General features: G+C 38.9%; 66 non-coding genes across 66 annotated transcripts; all 66 read left to right on the top strand.

Annotated features, from left to right (window-relative positions):
• Positions 1-183: 183 nt before the first annotated feature.
• On the top strand, positions 184-257 carry Trnat-agu (transfer RNA threonine (anticodon AGU)). Its single transcript has one exon. It is a non-coding gene; the product is annotated as a tRNA-Thr (tRNA).
• Positions 258-326: 69 nt separating this feature from the next.
• Positions 327-400, top strand: Trnat-agu (transfer RNA threonine (anticodon AGU)). The gene has a single exon. It is a non-coding gene; the product is annotated as a tRNA-Thr (tRNA).
• Positions 401-613: 213 nt separating this feature from the next.
• Positions 614-687, top strand: Trnat-agu (transfer RNA threonine (anticodon AGU)). Its single transcript has one exon. It is a non-coding gene; the product is annotated as a tRNA-Thr (tRNA).
• A 69-nt stretch (positions 688-756) lies between these two features.
• On the top strand, positions 757-830 carry Trnat-agu (transfer RNA threonine (anticodon AGU)). Its single transcript has one exon. It is a non-coding gene; the product is annotated as a tRNA-Thr (tRNA).
• A 69-nt stretch (positions 831-899) lies between these two features.
• Trnat-agu (transfer RNA threonine (anticodon AGU)) lies at positions 900-973 on the top strand. The gene has a single exon. It is a non-coding gene; the product is annotated as a tRNA-Thr (tRNA).
• Positions 974-1,043: 70 nt separating this feature from the next.
• On the top strand, positions 1,044-1,117 carry Trnat-agu (transfer RNA threonine (anticodon AGU)). Its single transcript has one exon. It is a non-coding gene; the product is annotated as a tRNA-Thr (tRNA).
• Positions 1,118-1,186: 69 nt separating this feature from the next.
• Trnat-agu (transfer RNA threonine (anticodon AGU)) lies at positions 1,187-1,260 on the top strand. Its single transcript has one exon. It is a non-coding gene; the product is annotated as a tRNA-Thr (tRNA).
• A 70-nt stretch (positions 1,261-1,330) lies between these two features.
• Trnat-agu (transfer RNA threonine (anticodon AGU)) lies at positions 1,331-1,404 on the top strand. Its single transcript has one exon. It is a non-coding gene; the product is annotated as a tRNA-Thr (tRNA).
• A 214-nt stretch (positions 1,405-1,618) lies between these two features.
• On the top strand, positions 1,619-1,692 carry Trnat-agu (transfer RNA threonine (anticodon AGU)). Its single transcript has one exon. It is a non-coding gene; the product is annotated as a tRNA-Thr (tRNA).
• Positions 1,693-1,762: 70 nt separating this feature from the next.
• Trnat-agu (transfer RNA threonine (anticodon AGU)) lies at positions 1,763-1,836 on the top strand. Its single transcript has one exon. It is a non-coding gene; the product is annotated as a tRNA-Thr (tRNA).
• Positions 1,837-1,906: 70 nt separating this feature from the next.
• Positions 1,907-1,980, top strand: Trnat-agu (transfer RNA threonine (anticodon AGU)). Its single transcript has one exon. It is a non-coding gene; the product is annotated as a tRNA-Thr (tRNA).
• A 501-nt stretch (positions 1,981-2,481) lies between these two features.
• Trnat-agu (transfer RNA threonine (anticodon AGU)) lies at positions 2,482-2,555 on the top strand. Its single transcript has one exon. It is a non-coding gene; the product is annotated as a tRNA-Thr (tRNA).
• A 214-nt stretch (positions 2,556-2,769) lies between these two features.
• Positions 2,770-2,843, top strand: Trnat-agu (transfer RNA threonine (anticodon AGU)). The gene has a single exon. It is a non-coding gene; the product is annotated as a tRNA-Thr (tRNA).
• Positions 2,844-2,913: 70 nt separating this feature from the next.
• Positions 2,914-2,987, top strand: Trnat-agu (transfer RNA threonine (anticodon AGU)). Its single transcript has one exon. It is a non-coding gene; the product is annotated as a tRNA-Thr (tRNA).
• A 70-nt stretch (positions 2,988-3,057) lies between these two features.
• Positions 3,058-3,131, top strand: Trnat-agu (transfer RNA threonine (anticodon AGU)). Its single transcript has one exon. It is a non-coding gene; the product is annotated as a tRNA-Thr (tRNA).
• Positions 3,132-3,201: 70 nt separating this feature from the next.
• Positions 3,202-3,275, top strand: Trnat-ugu (transfer RNA threonine (anticodon UGU)). Its single transcript has one exon. It is a non-coding gene; the product is annotated as a tRNA-Thr (tRNA).
• Positions 3,276-3,345: 70 nt separating this feature from the next.
• On the top strand, positions 3,346-3,419 carry Trnat-agu (transfer RNA threonine (anticodon AGU)). Its single transcript has one exon. It is a non-coding gene; the product is annotated as a tRNA-Thr (tRNA).
• A 69-nt stretch (positions 3,420-3,488) lies between these two features.
• Trnat-ugu (transfer RNA threonine (anticodon UGU)) lies at positions 3,489-3,562 on the top strand. Its single transcript has one exon. It is a non-coding gene; the product is annotated as a tRNA-Thr (tRNA).
• A 70-nt stretch (positions 3,563-3,632) lies between these two features.
• Trnat-ugu (transfer RNA threonine (anticodon UGU)) lies at positions 3,633-3,706 on the top strand. Its single transcript has one exon. It is a non-coding gene; the product is annotated as a tRNA-Thr (tRNA).
• A 70-nt stretch (positions 3,707-3,776) lies between these two features.
• Trnat-ugu (transfer RNA threonine (anticodon UGU)) lies at positions 3,777-3,850 on the top strand. Its single transcript has one exon. It is a non-coding gene; the product is annotated as a tRNA-Thr (tRNA).
• A 69-nt stretch (positions 3,851-3,919) lies between these two features.
• Trnat-agu (transfer RNA threonine (anticodon AGU)) lies at positions 3,920-3,993 on the top strand. The gene has a single exon. It is a non-coding gene; the product is annotated as a tRNA-Thr (tRNA).
• A 214-nt stretch (positions 3,994-4,207) lies between these two features.
• On the top strand, positions 4,208-4,281 carry Trnat-ugu (transfer RNA threonine (anticodon UGU)). The gene has a single exon. It is a non-coding gene; the product is annotated as a tRNA-Thr (tRNA).
• Positions 4,282-4,350: 69 nt separating this feature from the next.
• Positions 4,351-4,424, top strand: Trnat-agu (transfer RNA threonine (anticodon AGU)). The gene has a single exon. It is a non-coding gene; the product is annotated as a tRNA-Thr (tRNA).
• A 357-nt stretch (positions 4,425-4,781) lies between these two features.
• Positions 4,782-4,855, top strand: Trnat-agu (transfer RNA threonine (anticodon AGU)). The gene has a single exon. It is a non-coding gene; the product is annotated as a tRNA-Thr (tRNA).
• A 214-nt stretch (positions 4,856-5,069) lies between these two features.
• Trnat-agu (transfer RNA threonine (anticodon AGU)) lies at positions 5,070-5,143 on the top strand. Its single transcript has one exon. It is a non-coding gene; the product is annotated as a tRNA-Thr (tRNA).
• A 214-nt stretch (positions 5,144-5,357) lies between these two features.
• Positions 5,358-5,431, top strand: Trnat-agu (transfer RNA threonine (anticodon AGU)). Its single transcript has one exon. It is a non-coding gene; the product is annotated as a tRNA-Thr (tRNA).
• Positions 5,432-5,645: 214 nt separating this feature from the next.
• Positions 5,646-5,719, top strand: Trnat-agu (transfer RNA threonine (anticodon AGU)). The gene has a single exon. It is a non-coding gene; the product is annotated as a tRNA-Thr (tRNA).
• A 214-nt stretch (positions 5,720-5,933) lies between these two features.
• On the top strand, positions 5,934-6,007 carry Trnat-agu (transfer RNA threonine (anticodon AGU)). The gene has a single exon. It is a non-coding gene; the product is annotated as a tRNA-Thr (tRNA).
• A 214-nt stretch (positions 6,008-6,221) lies between these two features.
• Positions 6,222-6,295, top strand: Trnat-agu (transfer RNA threonine (anticodon AGU)). Its single transcript has one exon. It is a non-coding gene; the product is annotated as a tRNA-Thr (tRNA).
• Positions 6,296-6,365: 70 nt separating this feature from the next.
• Positions 6,366-6,439, top strand: Trnat-agu (transfer RNA threonine (anticodon AGU)). Its single transcript has one exon. It is a non-coding gene; the product is annotated as a tRNA-Thr (tRNA).
• Positions 6,440-6,653: 214 nt separating this feature from the next.
• On the top strand, positions 6,654-6,727 carry Trnat-agu (transfer RNA threonine (anticodon AGU)). Its single transcript has one exon. It is a non-coding gene; the product is annotated as a tRNA-Thr (tRNA).
• Positions 6,728-6,941: 214 nt separating this feature from the next.
• Trnat-agu (transfer RNA threonine (anticodon AGU)) lies at positions 6,942-7,015 on the top strand. Its single transcript has one exon. It is a non-coding gene; the product is annotated as a tRNA-Thr (tRNA).
• A 358-nt stretch (positions 7,016-7,373) lies between these two features.
• On the top strand, positions 7,374-7,447 carry Trnat-agu (transfer RNA threonine (anticodon AGU)). Its single transcript has one exon. It is a non-coding gene; the product is annotated as a tRNA-Thr (tRNA).
• Positions 7,448-7,661: 214 nt separating this feature from the next.
• Trnat-agu (transfer RNA threonine (anticodon AGU)) lies at positions 7,662-7,735 on the top strand. The gene has a single exon. It is a non-coding gene; the product is annotated as a tRNA-Thr (tRNA).
• A 70-nt stretch (positions 7,736-7,805) lies between these two features.
• Positions 7,806-7,879, top strand: Trnat-agu (transfer RNA threonine (anticodon AGU)). The gene has a single exon. It is a non-coding gene; the product is annotated as a tRNA-Thr (tRNA).
• A 214-nt stretch (positions 7,880-8,093) lies between these two features.
• On the top strand, positions 8,094-8,167 carry Trnat-agu (transfer RNA threonine (anticodon AGU)). Its single transcript has one exon. It is a non-coding gene; the product is annotated as a tRNA-Thr (tRNA).
• A 213-nt stretch (positions 8,168-8,380) lies between these two features.
• Trnat-agu (transfer RNA threonine (anticodon AGU)) lies at positions 8,381-8,454 on the top strand. The gene has a single exon. It is a non-coding gene; the product is annotated as a tRNA-Thr (tRNA).
• A 70-nt stretch (positions 8,455-8,524) lies between these two features.
• On the top strand, positions 8,525-8,598 carry Trnat-agu (transfer RNA threonine (anticodon AGU)). The gene has a single exon. It is a non-coding gene; the product is annotated as a tRNA-Thr (tRNA).
• A 214-nt stretch (positions 8,599-8,812) lies between these two features.
• Trnat-agu (transfer RNA threonine (anticodon AGU)) lies at positions 8,813-8,886 on the top strand. Its single transcript has one exon. It is a non-coding gene; the product is annotated as a tRNA-Thr (tRNA).
• A 789-nt stretch (positions 8,887-9,675) lies between these two features.
• Trnat-agu (transfer RNA threonine (anticodon AGU)) lies at positions 9,676-9,749 on the top strand. Its single transcript has one exon. It is a non-coding gene; the product is annotated as a tRNA-Thr (tRNA).
• Positions 9,750-9,819: 70 nt separating this feature from the next.
• On the top strand, positions 9,820-9,893 carry Trnat-ugu (transfer RNA threonine (anticodon UGU)). The gene has a single exon. It is a non-coding gene; the product is annotated as a tRNA-Thr (tRNA).
• Positions 9,894-9,963: 70 nt separating this feature from the next.
• Positions 9,964-10,037, top strand: Trnat-agu (transfer RNA threonine (anticodon AGU)). The gene has a single exon. It is a non-coding gene; the product is annotated as a tRNA-Thr (tRNA).
• Positions 10,038-10,251: 214 nt separating this feature from the next.
• On the top strand, positions 10,252-10,325 carry Trnat-ugu (transfer RNA threonine (anticodon UGU)). The gene has a single exon. It is a non-coding gene; the product is annotated as a tRNA-Thr (tRNA).
• A 358-nt stretch (positions 10,326-10,683) lies between these two features.
• Positions 10,684-10,757, top strand: Trnat-ugu (transfer RNA threonine (anticodon UGU)). The gene has a single exon. It is a non-coding gene; the product is annotated as a tRNA-Thr (tRNA).
• Positions 10,758-10,827: 70 nt separating this feature from the next.
• Trnat-ugu (transfer RNA threonine (anticodon UGU)) lies at positions 10,828-10,901 on the top strand. The gene has a single exon. It is a non-coding gene; the product is annotated as a tRNA-Thr (tRNA).
• A 69-nt stretch (positions 10,902-10,970) lies between these two features.
• Trnat-agu (transfer RNA threonine (anticodon AGU)) lies at positions 10,971-11,044 on the top strand. Its single transcript has one exon. It is a non-coding gene; the product is annotated as a tRNA-Thr (tRNA).
• A 214-nt stretch (positions 11,045-11,258) lies between these two features.
• On the top strand, positions 11,259-11,332 carry Trnat-ugu (transfer RNA threonine (anticodon UGU)). Its single transcript has one exon. It is a non-coding gene; the product is annotated as a tRNA-Thr (tRNA).
• Positions 11,333-11,402: 70 nt separating this feature from the next.
• Positions 11,403-11,476, top strand: Trnat-ugu (transfer RNA threonine (anticodon UGU)). The gene has a single exon. It is a non-coding gene; the product is annotated as a tRNA-Thr (tRNA).
• A 70-nt stretch (positions 11,477-11,546) lies between these two features.
• Positions 11,547-11,620, top strand: Trnat-ugu (transfer RNA threonine (anticodon UGU)). Its single transcript has one exon. It is a non-coding gene; the product is annotated as a tRNA-Thr (tRNA).
• A 70-nt stretch (positions 11,621-11,690) lies between these two features.
• Trnat-agu (transfer RNA threonine (anticodon AGU)) lies at positions 11,691-11,764 on the top strand. Its single transcript has one exon. It is a non-coding gene; the product is annotated as a tRNA-Thr (tRNA).
• A 70-nt stretch (positions 11,765-11,834) lies between these two features.
• Positions 11,835-11,908, top strand: Trnat-ugu (transfer RNA threonine (anticodon UGU)). The gene has a single exon. It is a non-coding gene; the product is annotated as a tRNA-Thr (tRNA).
• A 69-nt stretch (positions 11,909-11,977) lies between these two features.
• Positions 11,978-12,051, top strand: Trnat-agu (transfer RNA threonine (anticodon AGU)). Its single transcript has one exon. It is a non-coding gene; the product is annotated as a tRNA-Thr (tRNA).
• Positions 12,052-12,408: 357 nt separating this feature from the next.
• Positions 12,409-12,482, top strand: Trnat-agu (transfer RNA threonine (anticodon AGU)). The gene has a single exon. It is a non-coding gene; the product is annotated as a tRNA-Thr (tRNA).
• A 70-nt stretch (positions 12,483-12,552) lies between these two features.
• On the top strand, positions 12,553-12,626 carry Trnat-agu (transfer RNA threonine (anticodon AGU)). The gene has a single exon. It is a non-coding gene; the product is annotated as a tRNA-Thr (tRNA).
• A 70-nt stretch (positions 12,627-12,696) lies between these two features.
• Positions 12,697-12,770, top strand: Trnat-ugu (transfer RNA threonine (anticodon UGU)). The gene has a single exon. It is a non-coding gene; the product is annotated as a tRNA-Thr (tRNA).
• Positions 12,771-12,983: 213 nt separating this feature from the next.
• On the top strand, positions 12,984-13,057 carry Trnat-agu (transfer RNA threonine (anticodon AGU)). Its single transcript has one exon. It is a non-coding gene; the product is annotated as a tRNA-Thr (tRNA).
• A 70-nt stretch (positions 13,058-13,127) lies between these two features.
• On the top strand, positions 13,128-13,201 carry Trnat-agu (transfer RNA threonine (anticodon AGU)). Its single transcript has one exon. It is a non-coding gene; the product is annotated as a tRNA-Thr (tRNA).
• Positions 13,202-13,271: 70 nt separating this feature from the next.
• On the top strand, positions 13,272-13,345 carry Trnat-ugu (transfer RNA threonine (anticodon UGU)). The gene has a single exon. It is a non-coding gene; the product is annotated as a tRNA-Thr (tRNA).
• A 70-nt stretch (positions 13,346-13,415) lies between these two features.
• Trnat-agu (transfer RNA threonine (anticodon AGU)) lies at positions 13,416-13,489 on the top strand. Its single transcript has one exon. It is a non-coding gene; the product is annotated as a tRNA-Thr (tRNA).
• A 214-nt stretch (positions 13,490-13,703) lies between these two features.
• Positions 13,704-13,777, top strand: Trnat-ugu (transfer RNA threonine (anticodon UGU)). Its single transcript has one exon. It is a non-coding gene; the product is annotated as a tRNA-Thr (tRNA).
• A 70-nt stretch (positions 13,778-13,847) lies between these two features.
• Trnat-ugu (transfer RNA threonine (anticodon UGU)) lies at positions 13,848-13,921 on the top strand. Its single transcript has one exon. It is a non-coding gene; the product is annotated as a tRNA-Thr (tRNA).
• A 70-nt stretch (positions 13,922-13,991) lies between these two features.
• Positions 13,992-14,065, top strand: Trnat-ugu (transfer RNA threonine (anticodon UGU)). Its single transcript has one exon. It is a non-coding gene; the product is annotated as a tRNA-Thr (tRNA).
• Positions 14,066-14,135: 70 nt separating this feature from the next.
• Trnat-ugu (transfer RNA threonine (anticodon UGU)) lies at positions 14,136-14,209 on the top strand. Its single transcript has one exon. It is a non-coding gene; the product is annotated as a tRNA-Thr (tRNA).
• A 70-nt stretch (positions 14,210-14,279) lies between these two features.
• Trnat-ugu (transfer RNA threonine (anticodon UGU)) lies at positions 14,280-14,353 on the top strand. Its single transcript has one exon. It is a non-coding gene; the product is annotated as a tRNA-Thr (tRNA).
• A 213-nt stretch (positions 14,354-14,566) lies between these two features.
• Trnat-agu (transfer RNA threonine (anticodon AGU)) lies at positions 14,567-14,640 on the top strand. The gene has a single exon. It is a non-coding gene; the product is annotated as a tRNA-Thr (tRNA).
• Positions 14,641-14,710: 70 nt separating this feature from the next.
• Positions 14,711-14,784, top strand: Trnat-agu (transfer RNA threonine (anticodon AGU)). Its single transcript has one exon. It is a non-coding gene; the product is annotated as a tRNA-Thr (tRNA).
• The last annotated feature ends 29 nt before the right edge of the window (positions 14,785-14,813 follow it).

Here is a 14,813-nt window from a genome sequence, read left to right as displayed (position 1 = left end):
AATGATACATACTCATATTTATTGTTTCCTTAATATATCGGCTCCATAGCTCAGTTGGTTAGAGCGCCAGTCTAGTAAACTGGAGGTCGAGGGTCCGAATCCCTCTGGATCCTTGTATTCTTGTTTAACACTCGTTTTATTATTAATGATACATAATCATATTTATTGTTTCCTTAATATATCGGCTCCATAGCTCAGTTGGTTAGAGCGCCAGTCTAGTAAACTGGAGGTCGAGGGTCCGAATCCCTCTGGAGCCTTGTATTCTTGTTTAACACTCGTTTGTTATTAATGATACATAATCATATTTATTGTTTCCTTAATATATCGGCTCCATAGCTCAGTTGGTTAGAGCGCCAGTCTAGTAAACTGGAGGTCGAGGGTCCGAATCCCTCTGGAGCCTTGTATTCTTGTTTAACACTCGTTTTATTATTAATGATACATAATCATATTTATTGTTTCCTTAATATATCGGCTGCATAGCTCAGTTGGTTAGAGCGCCAGTCTAGTAAACTGGAGGTCGAGGGTCCGAATCCCTCTGGAGCCTTGTATTCTTGTTTAACACTCGTTTGTTATTAATGATACATAATCATATTTGTTGTTTCCTTAATATATCGGCTCCATAGCTCAGTTGGTTAGAGCGCCAGTCTAGTAAACTGGAGGTCGAGGGTCCGAATCCCTCTGGAGCCTTGTATTCTTGTTTAACACTCGTTTGTTATTAATGATACATAATCATATTTGTTGTTTCGTTAATATATCGGCTCCATAGCTCAGTTGGTTAGAGCGCCAGTCTAGTAAACTGGAGGTCGAGGGTCCGAATCCCTCTGGAGCCTTGTATTCTTGTTTAACACTCGTTTGTTATTAATGATACATAATCATATTTGTTGTTTCCTTAATATATCGGCTCCATAGCTCAGTTGGTTAGAGCGCCAGTCTAGTAAACTGGAGGTCGAGGGTCCGAATCCCTCTGGAGCCTTGTATTCTTGTTTAACACTCGTTTTATTATTAATGATACATACTCATATTTATTGTTTCCTTAATATATCGGCTCCATAGCTCAGTTGGTTAGAGCGCCAGTCTAGTAAACTGGAGGTCGAGGGTCCGAATCCCTCTGGAGCCTTGTATTCTTGTTTAACACTCGTTCGTTATTAATGATACATAATCATATTTGTTGTTTCCTTTATATATCGGCTCCATAGCTCAGTTGGTTAGAGCGCCAGTCTAGTAAACTGGAGGTCGAGGGTCCGAATCCCTCTGGAGCCTTTTATTCTTGTTTAACACTCGTTTTATTATTAATGATACATACTCATATTTATTGTTTCCTTAATATATCGGCTCCATAGCTCAGTTGGTTAGAGCGCCAGTCTAGTAAACTGGAGGTCGAGGGTCCGAATCCCTCTGGAGCCTTGTATTCTTGTTTAACACTCGTTTTATTATTAATGATACATAATCATATTTATTGTTTCCTTAATATATCGGCTCCATAGCTCAGTTGGTTAGAGCGCCAGACTAGTAAACTGGATGTCGAGGGTCCGAATCCCTCTTGAGCCTTGTATTCTTGTTTAACACTCGTTTTATTATTAATGATACATAATCATATTTATTGTTTCCTTAATATATCGGCTCCATAGCTCAGTTGGTTAGAGCGCCAGTCTAGTAAACTGGAGGTCGAGGGTCCGAATCCCTCTGGAGCCTTGTATTCTTGTTTAACACTCGTTTTATTATTAATGATACATAATCATATTTATTGTTTCCTTAATATATGGGCTCCATAGCTCAGTTGGTTAGAGCGCCAGTCTAGTAAACTGGAGGTCGAGGGTCCGAATCCCTCTGGAGCCTTGTATTCTTGTTTAACACTCGTTTTATTATTAATGATACATAATCATATTTATTGTTTCCTTAATATATCGGCTCCATAGCTCAGTTGGTTAGAGCGCCAGTCTAGTAAACTGGAGGTCGAGGGTCCGAATCCCTCTGGAGCCTTGTATTCTTGTTTAACACTCGTTTTATTATTAATGATACATAATCATATTTTTTGTTTTCTTAATATATCGGCTCCATAGCTACATGTGTTAGAGCGCCAGTCTTGTAAACTGGAGGTCGAGGGTCCGAATCCCTATAGAGGCTTTTATTCTTGTTTAACACTCGTTTTATTATTAATGATACATAATCATATTTATTGTTTCCTTAATATATCGGCTCCATAGCTCAGTTGGTTAGAGCGCAAGTCTAGTAAACTGGAGGTCGAGGGTCCGAATCCCTCTGGAGCCTTGTATTCTTGTTTAACACTTGTGTCCTCATTAATGATATATAATCATAGTTATTGTTTCATTAATATATCGGCTCCATTGCTCAGTTGGTTAGAGCGCCAGTCTAGTAAACTGGAGGTCGAGGGTCCGAATCCCTCTGGAGCCTTGTATCTTGTTTAACACTCCTTTTATTATTAATGATACATAATCATATTTATTGTTTCCTTAATATATCGGCTCCATAGCTCAGTTGGTTAGAGCGCCAGTCTAGTAAACTGGAGGTCGAGGGTCCGAATCCCTCTGGAGCCTTGTATTCTTGTTTAATACTTGTTTTATCGTTAACGATATAAAATCATATTTATTGTTTCCTTAATATATCGGCTCCATAGCTCAGTTGGTTAGAGCGCCATTCTAGTAAACTGGAGGTCGAGGGTCCGAATCCCTCTGGAGCCTTTTATTCTCGTTTAACACTTATTTTATTATTAATGATACATAATAATATTTATTGTTTCCTTAATATATCGGCTCCATAGCTCAGTTGGTTAGAGCGCCAGTCTAGTAAACTGGAGGTCGAGGGTCCGAATCCCTCTGGAGCCTTGTATTCTTGTTTAACACTCGTTTTTATATTAATGATACATAATCATATTTATTGTTTCCTTAATATATCGGCTCCATAGCTCAGTTGGTTAGAGCGCCAGTCTAGTAAACTGGAGGTCGAGGGTCCGAATCCCTCTGGAGCCTTGTATTCTTGTTTAACACTCGTTTTATCATTAATGATACATAATCATATTTATTGTTTCATTAATATATCGGCTCCATAGCTCAGTTGGTTAGAGCGCCAGTCTAGTAAACTGGAGGTCGAGGGTCCGAATCCCTCTGGAGCCTTGTATTCTTGTTTAACACTTGTGTCATCATTAATGATATATAATCATATTTATTGTTTCATTAATATATCGGCTCCATAGCTCAGCTGGTTAGAGCGCCAGTCTTGTAAACTGGAGGTCGAGGGTCCGAATCCCTCTGGAGCCTTGTATTCTTGTTTAACACTTGTGTCATCATTAATGATATATAATCATATTTATTGTTTCATTAATATATCGGCTCCATAGCTCAGTTGGTTAGAGCGCCAGTCTAGTAAACTGGAGGTCGAGGGTCCGAATCCCTCTGGAGCCTTGTATCTTGTTTAACACTCCTTTTATTATTAATGATACATAATCATATTTATTGTTTCATTAATATATCGGCTCCATAGCTCAGTTGGTTAGAGCGCCAGTCTTGTAAACTGGAGGTCGAGGGTCCGAATCCCTCTGGAGCCTTGTATTCTTGTTTAACACTTGTGTCATCATTAATGATATATAATCTTATTAATTGTTTCATTAATATATCGGCTTTATAGCTCAGTTGGTTAGAGCGCCAGTCTTGTAAACTGGAGGTCGAGGGTCCGAATCCCTCTGGAGCCTTGTATTCTTGTGGAACACTTGTGTCATCATTAATGATATATAATCATATTTATTGATTCATTAATATATCGGCTCCATAGCTCAGTTGGTTAGAGCGCCAGTCTTGTAAACTGGAGGTCGAGGGTCCGAATCCCTCTGGAGCCTTGTATCTTGTTTAACACTCGTTTTATTATTCATGATACATAATCATATTTATTGTTTCATTAATATATCGGCTCCATAGCTCAGTTGGTTAGAGCGCCAGTCTAGTAAACTGGAGGTCGAGGGTCCGAATCCCTCTGGAGCCTTGTATTCTTGTTTAACACTTGTGTCATCATTAATGATATATAATCATATTTATTGTTTCATTAATATATCGGCTCCATAGCTGAGTTGGTAAGAGCGCCAGTCTTGTAAACTGGAGGTCGAGGGTCCGAATCCCTCTGGAGCCTTGTATTCTTGTTTAACACTTGTGTCATCATTAATGATATATAATCATATTTATTGATTCATTAATATATCGGCTCCATAGCTCAGTTGGTTAGAGCGCCAGTCTTGTAAACTGGAGGTCGAGGGTCCGAATCCCTCTGGAGCCTTGTATCTTGTTTAACACTCCTTTTATTATTCATGATACATAATCATATTTATTGTTTCATTAATATATCGGCTCCATAGCTCAGTTGGTTAGAGCGCCAGTCTAGTAAACTGGAGGTCGAGGGTCCGAATCCCTCTGGAGCCTTGTATTCTTGTTTAACACTTGTGTCATCATTAATGATATATAATCATATTTATTGTTTCATTAATATATCGGCTCCATAGCTGAGTTGGTAAGAGCGCCAGTCTTGTAAACTGGAGGTCGAGGGTCCGAATCCCTCTGGAGCCTTGTATTCTTGTTTAACACTTGTGTCATCATTAATGATATATAATCATATTTATTGATTCATAAATATATCGGCTCCATAGCTCAGTTGGTTCGAGGGCCAGTCTTGTAAACTGGAGGTCGAGGGTCCGAATCCCTCTGGAGCCTTGTATCTTGTTTAACACTCCTTTTATTATTAATGATACATAATCATATTTATTGTTTCCTTAATATATCGGCTCCATAGCTCAGTTGGTTAGAGCGCCAGTCTAGTAAACTGGAGGTCGAGGGTCCGAATCCCTCTGGAGCCTTGTATTCTAGTTTAACACTCGTTTTATTATTAATGATACATAATCATATTTATTGTTTCCTTAATATATCGGCTCCATAGCTCAGTTGGTTAGAGCGCCAGACTAGTAAACTGGAGGTCGAGGGTCCGAATCCCTCTGGAGCCTTGTATTCTTGTTTAACACTCGTTTTATTATTAATGATACATAATCATATTTATTGTTTCCTTAATATATCGGCTCCATAGCTCAGTTGGTTAGAGCGCCAGTCTAGTAAACTGGAGGTCGAGGGTCCGAATCCCTCTGGAGCCTTGTATTCTTGTTTAACACTCGTTTTATTATTAATGATACATAATCATATTTATTGTTTCCTTAATATATTGGCTCCATAGCTCAGTTGGTTAGAGCGCCAGTCTAGTAAACTGGAGCTCGAGGGTCCGAATCCCTCTGGAGCCTTGTATTCTTGTTTAACACTCGTTTTATTATTAATGATACATAATCATATTTATTGTTTCCTTAATATATCGGCTCCATAGCTCAGTTGGTTAGAGCGCCAGTCTAGTAAACTGGAGGTCGAGGGTCCGAATCCCTCTGGAGCCTTGTATTCTTGTTTAACACTCGTTTTATTATTAATGATACATAATCATATTTATTGTTTCCTTAATATATCGGCTCCATAGCTCAGTTGGTTAGAGCGCCAGACTAGTAAACTGGAGGTCGAGGGTCCGAATCCCTCTGGAGCCTTGTATTCTTGTTTAACACTCGTTTTATTATTAATGATACATAATCATATTTATTGTTTCCTTAATATATCGGCTCCATAGCTCAGTTGGTTAGAGCGCCAGTCTAGTAAACTGGAGGTCGAGGGTCCGAATCCCTCTGGAGCCTTGTATTCTTGTTTAACACTCGTTTTATTATTAATGATACATAATCATATTTATTGTTTCCTTAATATATTGGCTCCATAGCTCAGTTGGTTAGAGCGCCAGACTAGTAAACTGGAGGTCGAGGGTCCGAATCCCTCTGGAGCCTTGTATTCTTGTTTAACACTCGTTTTATTATTAATGATACATAATCATATTTATTGTTTCCTTAATATATCGGCTCCATAGCTCAGTTGGTTAGAGCGCCAGTCTAGTAAACTGGAGGTCGAGGGTCCGAATCCCTCTGGAGCCTTGTATTCTTGTTTAACACTCGTTTTATTATTAATGATACATAATCATATTTATTGTTTCCTTAATATATCGGCTCCATAGCTCAGTTGGTTAGAGCGCCAGACTAGTAAACTGGAGGTCGAGGGTCCGAATCCCTCTGGAGCCTTGTATTCTTGTTTAACACTCGTTTTATTATTAATGATACATAATCATATTTATTGTTTCCTTAATATATCGGCTCCATAGCTCAGTTGGTTAGAGCGCCAGTCTAGTAAACTGGAGGTCGAGGGTCCGAATCCCTCTGGAGCCTTGTATTCTTGTTTAACACTCGTTTTATTATTAATGATACATAATCATATTTATTGTTTCCTTAATATATCGGCTCCATAGCTCAGTTGGTTAGAGCGCCAGTCTAGTAAACTGGAGGTCGAGGGTCCGAATCCCTCTGGAGCCTTGTATTCTTGTTTAACACTCGTTTTATTATTAATGATACATAATCATATTTATTGTTTCCTTAATATATTGGCTCCATAGCTCAGTTGGTTAGAGCGCCAGACTAGTAAACTGGAGGTCGAGGGTCCGAATCCCTCTGGAGCCTTGTATTCTTGTTTAACACTCGTTTTATTATTAATGATACATAATCATATTTATTGTTTCCTTAATATATCGGCTCCATAGCTCAGTTGGTTAGAGCGCCAGTCTAGTAAACTGGAGGTCGAGGGTCCGAATCCCTCTGGAGCCTTGTATTCTTGTTTAACACTCGTTTTATTATTAATGATACATAATCATATTTATTGTTTCCTTAATATATTGGCTCCATAGCTCAGTTGGTTAGAGCGCCAGACTAGTAAACTGGAGGTCGAGGGTCCGAATCCCTCTGGAGCCTTGTATTCTTGTTTAACACTCGTTTTATTATTAATGATACATAATCATATTTATTGTTTCCTTAATATATCGGCTCCATAGCTCAGTTGGTTAGAGCGCCAGTCTAGTAAACTGGAGGTCGAGGGTCCGAATCCCTCTGGAGCCTTGTATTCTTGTTTAACACTCGTTTTATTATTAATGATACATAATCATATTTATTGTTTCCTTAATATATTGGCTCCATAGCTCAGTTGGTTAGAGCGCCAGTCTAGTAAACTTGAGGTCGAGGGTCCGAATCCCTCTGGAGCCTTGTATTCTTGTTTAACACTCGTTTTATTATTAATGATACATAATCATATTTTTTGTTTCCTTAATATATCGGCTCTATAGCTCAGTGTGTTAGAGCGCCAGTCTAGTAAACTGGAGGTCGAGGGTCCGAATCCCTATAGAGGCTTTTATTCTTGTTTAACACTCGTTTTATTATTAATGATACATAATCATATTTATTGTTTCCTTAATATATCGGCTCCATAGCTCAGTTGGTTAGAGCGCCAGTCTAGTAAACTGGAGGTCGAGGGTCCGAATCCCTCTGGAGCCTTGTATTCTTGTTTAACACTCGTTTTATTATTAATGATACATAATCATATTTATTGTTTCCTTAATATATCGGCTCCATAGCTCAGTTGGTTAGAGCGCCAGACTAGTAAACTGGAGGTCGAGGGTCCGAATCCCTCTGGAGCCTTGTATTCTTGTTTAACACTCGTTTTATTATTAATGATACATAATCATATTTATTGTTTCCTTAATATATCGGCTCCATAGCTCAGTTGGTTAGAGCGCCAGTCTAGTAAACTGGAGGTCGAGGGTCCGAATCCCTCTGGAGCCTTGTATTCTTGTTTAACACTCGTTTTATTATTAATGATACATAATCATATTTATTGTTTCCTTAATATATCGGCTCCATAGCTCAGTTGGTTAGAGCGCCAGTCTAGTAAACTGGAGGTCGAGGGTCCGAACCCCTCTGGAGCCTTGTATTCTTGTTTAACACTCGTTTTATTATTAATGATACATAATCATATTTATTGTTTCCTTAATATATTGGCTCCATAGCTCAGTTGGTTAGAGCGCCAGACTAGTAAACTGGAGGTCGAGGGTCCGAATCCCTCTGGAGCCTTGTATTCTTGTTTAACACTCGTTTTATTATTAATGATACATAATCATATTTATTGTTTCCTTAATATATCGGCTCCATAGCTCAGTTGGTTAGAGCGCCAGTCTAGTAAACTGGAGGTCGAGGGTCCGAATCCCTCTGGAGCCTTGTATTCTTGTTTAACACTCGTTTTATTATTAATGATACATAATCATATTTATTGTTTCCTTAATATATTGGCTCCATAGCTCAGTTGGTTAGAGCGCCAGACTAGTAAACTGGAGGTCGAGGGTCCGAATCCCTCTGGACCTTGTATTCTTGTTTAACACTCGTTTTATTATTAATGATACATAATCATATTTATTGTTTCCTTAATATATCGGCTCCATAGCTCAGTTGGTTAGAGCGCCAGTCTAGTAAACTGGAGGTCGAGGGTCCGAATCCCTCTGGAGCCTTGTATTCTTGTTTAACACTCGTTTTATTATTAATGATACATAATCATATTTATTGTTTCCTTAATATATTGGCTCCATAGCTCAGTTGGTTAGAGCGCCAGTCTAGTAAACTGGAGGTCGAGGGTCCGAATCCCTCTGGAGCCTTGTATTCTTGTTTAACACTCGTTTTATTATTAATGATACATAATCATATTTTTTGTTTCCTTAATATATCGGCTCTATAGCTCAGTGTGTTAGAGCGCCAGTCTAGTAAACTGGAGGTCGAGGGTCCGAATCCCTATAGAGGCTTTTATTCTTGTTTAACACTCGTTTTATTATTAATGATACATAATCATATTTATTGTTTCCTTAATATATCGGCTCCATAGCTCAGTTGGTTAGAGCGCCAGTCTAGTAAACTGGAGGTCGAGGGTCCGAATCCCTCTGGAGCCTTGTATTCTTGTTTAACACTTGTGTCCTCATTAATGATATATAATCATAGTTATTGTTTCATTAATATATCGGCTCCATTGCTCAGTTGGTTAGAGCGCCAGTCTAGTAAACTGGAGGTCGAGGGTCCGAATCCCTCTGGAGCCTTGTATTCTTGTTTAACACTTGTGTCATCATTAATGATATATAATCATAGTTATTGTTTCATTAATATAGCGGCTCCATAGCTCTGTTGGTTAGAGCGCCAGTCTAGTAAACTGGAGGTCGAGGGTCCGAATCCCTCTGGAGCCTTGTATCTTGTTTAACACTCCTTTTATTATTAATGATACATAATCATATTTATTGTTTCCTTAATATATCGGCTCCATATCTCAGTTGGTTAGAGCGCCAGTCTAGTAAACTGGAGGTCGAGGGTCCGAATCCCTCTGGAGCCTTGTATTCTTGTTTAATACTTGTTTTTTCGTTAATGATATACAATCATATTTATTGTTTCCTTAATATATCGGCTCCATAGCTCAGTTGGTTAGAGCGCCATTCTAGTAAACTGGAGGTCGAGGGTCCGAATCCCTCTGGAGCCTTTTATTCTCGTTTAACACTTTTTTTATTATTAATGATACATAATTCTATTTATTGTTTCCTTAATATATCGGCTCCATAGCTCAGTTGGTTAGACCGCCAGTCTAGTAAACTGGAGGTCGAGGGTCCGAATCCCTCTGGAGCCTTGTATTCTTGTTTAACACTCGTTTTATCATTAATGATACATAATCATATTTATTGTTTCATTAATATATCGGCTCCATAGCTCAGTTGGTTAGAGCGCCAGTCTAGTAAACTGGAGGTCGAGGGTCCGAATCCCTCTGGAGCCTTGTATTCTTGTTTAACACTTGTGTCATCATTAATGATATATAATCATATTTATTGTTTCATTAATATATCGGCTCCATAGCTCAGTTGGTTAGAGCGCCAGTCTTGTAAACTGGAGGGCGAGGGTCCGAATCTCTCTGGAGCCTTGTATTCTTGTTTAACACTTGTGTCATCATTAATGATATATAATCATATTTATTGTTTCCTTAATATATCGGCTCCATAGCTCAGTTGGTTAGAGCGCCAGTCTAGTAAACTGGAGGTCGAGGGTCCGAATCCCTCTGGAGCCTTGTATTCTTGTGGAACACTTGTGTCATCATTAATGATATATAATCATATTTATTGTTTCATTAATATATCGGCTCAATAGCTCAGTTGGTTAGAGCGCTAGTCTTGTAAACTGGAGGTCGAGGGTCCGAATCCCTCTGGAGCCTTGTATTCTTGTGGAACACTTGTGTCATCATTAATGATATATAATCATATTTATTGTTTCATTAATATATCGGCTCCATAGCTCAGTTGGTTAGAGCGCCAGTCTTGTAAACTGGAGGTCGAGGGTCCGAATCCCTCTGGAGCCTTGTATTCTTGTTTAACACTTGTGTCATCATTAATGATATATAATCATATTAATTGTTTCATTAATATATCGGCTTTATAGCTCAGTTGGTTAGAGCGCCAGTCTTGTAAACTGGAGGTCGAGGGTCCGAATCCCTCTGGAGCTTTGTATTCTTGTTTAACACTTGTTATATCATTAATGATATATAATCATATTTATTGTTTCATTAATATATCGGCTCCATAGCTCAGTTGGTTAGAGCGCCAGTATAGTAAACTGGAGGTCGAGGGTCCGAATCCCTCTGGAGCCTTGTATTCTTGTGGAACACTTGTGTCATCATTAATGATATATAATCATATTTATTGTTTCATTAATATATCGGCTCCATAGCTCAGTTGGTTAGAGCGCCAGTCTTGTAAACTGGAGGTCGAGGGTCCGAATCCCTCTGGAGCCTTGTAGTCTTGTTTAACACTTGTGTCATCATTAATGATATATAATCATATTTATTGATTCATTAATATATCGGCTCCATAGCTCAGTTGGTTAGAGCGCCAGTCTTGTAAACTGGAGGTCGAGGGTCCGAATCCCTCTGGAGCCTTGTATCTTGTTTAACACTCCTTTTATTATTAATGATACATAATCATATTTATTGTTTCATTAATATATCGGCTCCATAGCTCAGTTGGTTAGAGCGCCAGTCTAGTAAACTGGAGGTCGAGGGTCCGAATCCCTCTGGAGCCTTGTATTCTTGTTTAACACTTGTGTCATCATTAATGATATATAATCATATTTATTGATTCATTAATATATCGGCTCCATAGCTCAGTTGGTTAGAGGGCCAGTCTTGTAAACTGGAGGTCGAGGGTCCGAATCCCTCTGGAGCCTTGTATTCTTGTGGAACACTTGTGTCATCATTAATGATATATAATCATATTTATTGTTTCATTAATATATCGGCTCCATAGCTCAGTTGGTTAGAGCGCCAGTCTTGTAAACTGGAGGTCGAGGGTCCGAATCCCTCTGGAGCCTTGTATTCTTGTGGAACACTTGTGTCATCATTAATGATATATAATCATATTTATTGTTTCATTAATATATCGGCTCCATAGCTCAGTTGGTTAGAGCGCCAGTCTTGTAAACTGGAGGTCGAGGGTCCGAATCCCTCTGGAGCCTTGTATTCTTGTTTAACACTTGTGTCATCATTAATGATATATAATCATATTAATTGTTTCATTAATATATCGGCTTTATAGCTCAGTTGGTTAGAGCGCCAGTCTTGTAAACTGGAGGTCGAGGGTCCGAATCCCTCTGGAGCCTTGTATTCTTGTTTAACACTTGTGTCATCATAAATGATATATAATCATATTTATTGTTTCATTAATATATCGGCTCCATAGCTCAGTTGGTTAGAGCGCCAGTCTAGTAAACTGGAGGTCGAGGGTCCGAATCCCTCTGGAGCCTTGTATTCTTGTGGAACACTTGTGTCATCATTAATGATATATAATCATATTTATTGATTCATTAATATATCGGCTCCATAGCTCAGTTGGTTAGAGCGCCAGTCTTGTAAACTGGAGGTCGAGGGTCCGAATCCCTCTGGAGCCTTGTATCTTGTTTAACACTCCTTTTATTATTCATGATACATAATCATATTTATTGTTTCATTAATATATCGGCTCCATAGCTCAGTTGGTTAGAGCGCCAGTCTAGTAAACTGGAGGTCGAGGGTCCGAATCCCTCTGGAGCCTTGTATTCTTGTTTAACACTTGTGTCATCATTAATGATATATAATCATATTTATTGTTTCATTAATATATCGGCTCCATAGTTGAGTTGGTAAGAGCGCCAGTCTTGTAAACTGGAGGTCGAGGGTCCGAATCCCTCTGGAGCCTTGTATTCTTGTTTAACACTTGTGTCATCATTAATGATATATAATCATATTTATTGATTCATTAATATATCGGCTCCATAGCTCAGTTGGTTAGAGGGCCAGTCTTGTAAACTGGAGGTCGAGGGTCCGAATCCCTCTGGAGCCTTGTATCTTGTTTAACTATCCTTTTATTATTAATGATACATAATCATATTTATTCTTTCCTTAATATATCGGCTCCATAGCTCAGTTGGTTAGAGCGCCAGTCTAGTAAACTGGAGGTCGAGGGTCCGAATCCCTCTGGAGCCTTGTATTCTTGTTTAATACTTGTTTTATCGTTAATGATATACAATCATATTTATTGTTTCATTAATATATCGGCTCCATAGCTCAGTTGGTTAGAGCGCCAGTCTAGTAAACTGGAGGTCGAGGGTCCGAATCCCTCTGGAGCCTTGTAATCTTGTTTAATACTTGTGTCATCATTAATGATATATAATCATATTTATTGTTTCCTTAATATATCGGCTCCATAGCTCAGTTGGTTAGAGCGCCAGTCTTGTAAACTGGAGGTCGAGGGTCCGAATCCCTCTGGAGCCTTGTATTCTTGTTTAACACTTGTGTCATCATTAATGATATATAATCATATTTATTGATTCATTAATATATCGGTTCCATAGCTCAGTTGGTTAGAGCGCCGGTCTTGTAAACTGGAGCTCGAGGGTCCGAATCCCTCTGGAGTCTTGTATCTTGTTTAACACTCGTTTTATTATTAATGATACATAATCATATTTATTGTTTCCTTAATATATCGGCTCCATAGCTCAGTTGGTTAGAGCGCCAGTCTAGTAAACTGGAGGTCGAGGGTCCGAATCCCTCTGGAGCCTTGTATTCTTGTTTAATACTTGTTTTATCGTTAATGATATACAATCATATTTATTGTTTCATTAATATATCGGCTCCATAGCTCAGTTGGTTAGAGCGCCAGTCTAGTAAACTGGAGGTCGAGGGTCCGAATCCCTCTGGAGCCTTGTAATCTTGTTTAATACTTGTGTCATCATTAATGATATATAATCATATTTATTGTTTTCTTAATATATCGGCTCCATAGCTCAGTTGGTTAGAGCGCCAGTCTTGTAAACTGGAGGTCGAGGGTCCGAATCCCTCTGGAGCCTTTTATTCTTGGTTAACACTCGTTTTATTATTAATGATACATAATCATATTTATTGTTTCCTTAATATATCGGCTCCATAGCTCAGTTGGTTAGAGCGCCAGTCTAGTAAACTGGAGGTCGAGGGTCCGAATCCCTCTGGAGCCTTGTATTCTTGTTTAACACTTGTGTCATCATTAATGATATATAATCATATTTATTGTTTCATTAATATATCGGCTCCATAGCTGAGTTGGTTAGAGCGCCAGTCTTGTAAACTGGAGGTCGAGGGTCCGAATCCCTCTGGAGCCTTGTATTCTTGTTTAACACGTGTGTCATCCTTAATGATATATAATCATATTTATTGTTTCCTTAATATATCGGCTCCATAGCTCAGTTGGTTAGAGCGCCAGTCTTGTAAACTGGAGGTCGAGGGTCCGAATCCCTCTGGAGGCTGGTATTCTTGTTTAACACTTGTGTAATCATTAATGATATATATTCATATTTATTGTTTCCTTAATATATCGGCTCCATAGCTCAGTTGGTTAGAGCACCAGTCTTGTAAACTGGAGGTCGAGGGTCCGAATCCCTCTGGAGCCTTGTATTCTTGTTTAACACGTGTGTCATCCTTAATGATATATAATGATATTTATTGTTTCCTTAATATATCGGCTCCATAGCTCAGTTGGTTAGAGCGCCAGTCTTGTAAACTGGAGGTCGAGGGTCCGAATCCCTCTGGAGCCTTGTATTCTTGTTTAACACGTGTGTCATCCTAAATGATATATAATCATATTTATTGTTTCCTTCATATATCGGCTCCATAGCTCAGTTGGTTAGAGCACCAGTCTTGTAAACTGGAGGTCGAGGGTCCGAATCCCTCTGGAGCCTTGTATTTTTGTTTAACACGTGTGTCATCATTAATGATATATAATCATATTTATTGTTTCCTTAATATATCGGCTCCATAGCTCAGTTGGATAGAGCACCAGTCTTGTAAACTGGAGGTCGAGGGTCCGAATCCCTCTGGAGCCTTGTATTCTTGTTTAACACGTGTGTCATCCTTAATGATATATAATCATATTTATTGTTTCCTTAATATATCGGCTCCATAGCTCAGTTGGTTAGAGGGCCAGTCTTGTAAACTGGAGGTCGAGGGTCCGAATCCCTCTGGAGCCTTGTATCTTGTTTAACACTCCTTTTATTATTAATGATACATAATCATATTTATTCTTTCCTTAATATATCGGCTCCATAGCTCAGTTGGTTAGAGCGCCAGTCTAGTAAACTGGAGGTCGAGGGTCCGAATCCCTCTGGAGCCTTGTATTCTTGTTTAATACTTGTTTTATCGTTAATGATATACAATCATATTTATTGTTTCATTAATATATCGGCTCCATAGCTCAGTTGGTTAGAGCGCCAGTCTAGTAAACTGGAGGTCGAGGGTCCGAATCCCTCTGGAGCCTTGTAATCTTGTTTAATACTTGTGTCATCA

Source organism: Euprymna scolopes, chromosome 11 (assembly GCF_053919585.1).
Source record: "Euprymna scolopes isolate OS-2025 chromosome 11, ASM5391958v1, whole genome shotgun sequence".
In the NCBI taxonomy this organism is placed as follows: domain Eukaryota; kingdom Metazoa; phylum Mollusca; class Cephalopoda; order Sepiida; family Sepiolidae; genus Euprymna; species Euprymna scolopes.
This window is presented reverse-complemented; position numbering and strand designations above follow the sequence as displayed.